This window comes from Triticum dicoccoides, chromosome 7A (genome assembly GCF_002162155.2).
Source record: "Triticum dicoccoides isolate Atlit2015 ecotype Zavitan chromosome 7A, WEW_v2.0, whole genome shotgun sequence".
Taxonomy (NCBI): Eukaryota; Viridiplantae; Streptophyta; class Magnoliopsida; order Poales; family Poaceae; genus Triticum; species Triticum dicoccoides.
Window position 1 is genome coordinate 19,753,357 of NC_041392.1, and position 5,634 is coordinate 19,758,990.

Below are 5,634 nucleotides of genomic sequence, written 5' to 3' on the forward strand. Positions count from 1 at the left end.
TATAATGAAATCATGTACTACATGGCGATTTTGCCGCAATGACCGTCAGTGAATTTTGCTCTGCTGCTGGCATATATGTGAATGGTCAATCGGTCAAACAGTACGCCACGTAGGCAGAATACAAAGCCAAAACGTAGCGCGATGTTCGTCGGTATTCAGTGATGTGACTTTTGTGACTGTATTTCATGTATTTCCAAGTCGAATGACCGAAGTGAAATTCGGGAACAAGTTCAGTGACCTCCCATGAATTTATCTGTGGAGAAAAGACTGACACAGTTGGCTCGCCACCAGTGCTGCTGGTAAATCGGGCGGAGAGATCGGCGGCGGATGGATCGATCTCGATGAAATATCCGCTGGACTGGAGGACTATAAGCGGTTACGTTATCTGTTTATGGTGACGGGCGGGCAGAATCATCAGAGACCTGTGGTGTAATCTGTTTACGTGGAGTAGTCTTTTACGGCCGAGCCAAACAAACACGAATTTTATTTTACTTTTGCATGGCCAAGCTAACAAACACGATTAACGGGACCAGTTTGCAGCGTAATAATCGGATAACGCGGAAAATTGTCGAACCAAACACGTCAGTTGACTCGCCCGTTCAACTAGTAGGAAATAGACCAGCAAACCCATATAGAAGCAAAAGAGAATTCAAAGCTATCTAGCTATCGTGGAGAAAACATGTATATATATCACATCTTGCGTGGTGGTGATGCCACTAAAACCGAAGCCAAACATCTAGCGAGCAACAATGGCAGCAATTCACCACCTCCTCTCCGTCTCCGTGTACATCATTTGTCTCTGCTACTTGCTGTCGTTGACCAGTGCACCTCCGGGTCTGGCCACCGCGCTCTCCTTCAACTTCAACTTCTCCAGCAGCAACTCCGGCGACCTCTGCGACACAGAGCTTAGGTGCGAACGTGACGCGCGCATGGGCTCTGGCGCCATCGACCTAACAAAGAATGAGGTCAAAGCCAACTTGTACAGCGCCGGCCGGGCATCGTATGGTTGCCCGGTGCCGCTCTTGGACAATGCCACCGGCGAGGTGGCCAGCTTCTCCTCCAACTTCACGTTCCAGATCAGGCCCCAAAATGAGACGGATGAGAAGTTCCCTGGAGAAAAGTGTGACTTCAACAGCAGCGACGGCATGGGTGACGGTATGGCTTTCTTCCTAGTGCGCTACCCGTCCAGGATCCCTCCCAACAGCTACGGCATGAACCTCGCCCTCTTCAACGGCAGCAACAACTTCAACGCCACCGGCGATGACCGCGTAGTCGCGGTGGAATTCAACACCTACTTCAGCCCCATGGACCACAGCAACAACCACGTTGGCATAGATGTCAACTCCATCAACTCCAAGGCCTACACAAACGTGACCAAGCGCCTGGGCTCCGACGATGCCGTCATGACTGTCGAGGTCAGCTACGACAACCGTACGCGTGTTCTGGTCGCCCACCTCCAGATCAGCGGCGACGAGCGGTGGTACACGGTGAGCATGTCCGTGGACATGAAGAAGGAGTTGCCCCAGCAGGTTGCGGTTGGCTTCTCTGGAGCAAGCGGTATCTGCATCGAGCTGCATCAAGTATTGTCTTGGTCGTTTAGCTCCACTCTAGAAGAAGCCGCTGTACTAGCTACCAATTCGCGGCCGCCACGGTAGCTAGTGCCTGTGCTGGTGCCTTCCATAGCAGTAGCTTTTCTTGCGTTGGTCTGGGCCATCGGCATCCTAGTATGTCGGCGACGCATATGGGATTCTGATGATAACGATGACAGAGAACATGAGCAAGCTGAGTTTGAGAGGGGAGCGGGCCCTAGGCGGTACCACTACCGTGAGCTCGCCGCTGCCACCAAGGGCTTTGCAGAGGAGGAGAAACTCGGGCGAGGGGGCTTCGGCAATGTCTATCGGGGCAGCCTGGCCGACCAAGACGGCCCGGTGGCCATAAAGATATTCTCCGCAGAATCATCAGCGCAGGGGAGGAAAGAGTTTGAGTCGGAAGTGAAGATCATAAGCCGGCTGAGGCACCGAAACCTTGTGCACTTGTTAGGATGGTCGGATAGCCCTAGAGGGCTGTCGCTCGTCTACCAACTCGTGCCGGAAGGCAGCCTTGACCGACATATACACACCAGCTGAAATTAAGTTCTCAGTTTCATTCCCAAACCGTCACTAGCCAATACAAGATTTTTATATATGGTCATTAATCTGGTTAAATTATAACAGATATAGAATAATCCTTGGCCTGGGATCCGCACTATGCTATCTCCACACGGAGTGTGATCAGTGTGTGTTGCATGGCGACATCAGACCCAGCAACATCCTCCTGGACTCATCGCGCAGCACCAAGTTAGGGGATTTCGGGCTGGCAAGGCTTGTGGAGCATGGAGCCGGGCCGCGGACCACACAGATCGTCATGGGCACTGCAGGGTACATAGACCCGGAGTTCATCCGCACACGCCGGCCAACCACCCAATCCGACATCTACAGCTTCGGCATGGTTCTGCTGGAGATCGTGTCTGGCCGGCGGCCGGACATGGACATGGACGCGGAGCAACCAGCCGCAGCAGCTGACAGAGTGTCCATCCCGTTGCTCTAGTGGGTTTGGTACCTGTACGAGAAGAGCGTCATGGTCGAGGCAGTGGACGAAAGGCTAAACGGAGACGAGCAGCTCGGCGACGGCCATGATGGTATGTGGCAGGTGCACCGCGCGCTGGTCGTCGGGCTCCGTGCACGCACCCCGACCCGAGCGCGCGGCCCTCCGTCGTGCAGTTCATGAACGTCCTGCAGTCGAAGGAAGTCACACTGCCGACCCTGTCACGGCCAGGGCCGTCGTTCTATATTTTGCACGGATCACATGGCCACAATGCGTCGTCCTCGTCGGCCAATGTTTGCAGCGATGTGTCTTGGGCCAGCAGTGGCAGATGAACAAACTTACTTTACTGGGCCTGTTACGTGACAAAAGTCTCAACAGTTTACCAGCTGATTGAAGACCCCGGCCATATATATTGTTGTGTAGTTTTGTCTAGGGAAAAGTACATTTTTTGTTCCTAAACTCTATCGAAAGTATAGAAATGGTCTTTTAACTTCAAAACCAGCAAAACTTAGTCCCTCAATTTCTCAAACTGGATAACTTAGTCCTTTGATTTAATAAAAGTGGTTTTCATGCTGACTTGGCATGGTTTGACCAGTCGTCGCCCGTGTGCGGTTATTTCTTATAAGCACCGGCTGGCACCGGATGCAAAACTTTGCTTCTGCCACCCGTTCTAAGCACCTGTGTAATCCATTTTTAGAAAAAAAAAACTGGGTTTTTTCTCTCAAGCACCTACGTAAGCATCTGCCATGTACAGGGCCTAAGTGGGCTAAGCAATTTGTTGACTAGTTGGCACGCGCTGACCAGTGACACAATCACCCCGACGTGCAGCGCCCAAAGTACTCCAAGGTGAAGACGGGGGAGAGCACGACACAGCGGTGTACGGCGCCGGCATCTAAGCGCGCGACATAAAGCACTCAACGCCGGCAGTGACATGGCCGCTTTGAGTTGTCCGACCAGCACCTCATGCGCCCATATGCAGCACCGTCCCCAAACAAGCTGTCTGTTGTAAAGCAGTGCCCCCCTGCGGAACGGCCTCACAAATTCTATCTCTTCTTGCCTAGAGCACAAAATGCAGTGCCCGAGCAGGTGAGAAGAAGATGGCTGCCACCAGCCAAAGTAAGCTCCCGGTTCATCTTTTTCCCTCCCCTCCTTTTTCCCTCCTTCCTCCGCCAGCAGCCGCAGCCGAGCACAAATGGCAGACCAGGCGAGCCGCCGAAGCGGGTGTGGCTGACGGCGCGGGAGCAGCTGCGCTCGGCGACAAGCGTGCGCCCCACCGACGTGCCGCTGTCCACGACCCGCAGCACACAAATGATGGATTTGAACAAGAATTGGATGACGCGGGAACATCAACGGCGCGGTCGCCTGCGATGGCACAGGCATACCATGAGCACGAGACGGCAACATGAGCAGCAGTTAGCTGTGTCTGTGTTACGAGTTCGCCGTGAAGGCCAAACCGCCGCGTGCCTCCGTGCTGTTAGCCGGGACAACCCCGCTCGTCCCACAAAGCTCACCGTATCGCAGCTCCCTGGCCTCTGCGTACGCCCCTGACAGCCACGCAAGCTGCATGCCTACCTCCAACTGCTTGACGAAATGCCCAATTCAACATAAAAACAGCTTTTGTTCAGTCAAGGGACTAAAATAATCTGGTTTAAAATGTTGAGGGACTAATTGAAGTTGAAGGATCATTTCTATACTTTTGAGAGAGTCCAGGGACGAAAAAATATACTTTTCCCTTCTCTCTATATAAAACTGTTTATAATTGATTTTTGAATTCAAATTCTTTCAAAATAAATACAGATAGCACTTGAACTTATATTTGTCATAAAAGAGCTTCTAGCTCAGTGGCGACCGCTGGGTTGTCAATTTTTCACGTTTTGTACTTATGTATTCTGAAATACACGGTAACCGTCGTAAATCTTGAAATTTCGAGCAGTACCAAAACCTACGTAAGGAGGATCGATTATCCAAAATCCAGAGAAATGCCAATTGAAGTTGACGCACGAGGAAGTTTCGAGCATCTATTCAGAGACAGGAACGAGTAAAAGTATGCATGACAATGACTGAACTGAAACGAAGCTGGCTAAGAACTAGCACATGTCAGTTTCAGAGTTGATTAATCCTTGCAACTTGCAAAGGCATGTACGCTACTAATCCTACCAATCTAGTGGTCGAGACATGCGATGCAGATATCTTCTTCTAATGGAGGTCAAAGTTTGAGACAATTCAACGGTGTCCTGGCTATCGGCCCCGTTGTCTCTTACCGGGACTCCTATGGCCCATGGCGTACAGGATGTGCGTGACGGCGTAGTCGCCCGACGGGAGCTGCAGGAGCGGCGTGTTGTGGCGGCATTCGAGGTGGAGGCGGGGTGGGCTGTTGGTGGCGTGGAAGGCTAGCTGGGGTTCGTCGTGCGCTCTGGTCTGTGTTGGCGGCGCCTGGATGGGGCTTTGCCCAGTTTGGGATCGATGGATCCATGGTAGGATCGCAGGGTGGTGCGGGCATGTGCGAGGGCGGCGCCGGTGGCTGTGCTCCGATAGGCGGCGTTAGGTAGTGGTGGCCATCCTTCCTCTCCTCGGTTTGACTTAGGCTCGTGCTCAGGTGGACTAGAGGCATGCAATGTTGTTGCTCCGGGTAGGAGCAGTTGGATTCGATCCGAGAGGTGCTTGCGGGCGGCGAGATGTCTCTCTTCGTGGGCATGGTGGTTAGTGGCGGCGTTACCCGTGGAATTGTTTTAAATATGTGCAGCATATAAGTAATACAGTACTAATATATGTAATGTTACTATTCAGCATCCAGGGTGCAGAATAAGTTATTATTCACCGAGGTAATCTTACGATCCCTTCCTAAATAAATTATGCTTAGAATATAAATAGTTATATGCATATTGATTCAATATGTAAAATTTGGTATAAAAAACAAAAATATAGGTTATAAGATCAGAAAAATCATATTTTATGTATATTTTACACTATGTTTTTACATTCATAATTTTATGTAAGATAAAATATTTTTTACGACGAGTACATATTTTCTTACGTTCTCTTTTTATGTAT

At 51.0% G+C, this 5,634-nt stretch overlaps 1 pseudogene; it reads left to right on the forward strand.

The window, feature by feature from the left end:
- Positions 1–929: 929 nt before the first annotated feature.
- LOC119328915 lies at positions 930–2,915 on the forward strand (annotated as a pseudogene).
- The last annotated feature ends 2,719 nt before the right edge of the window (positions 2,916–5,634 follow it).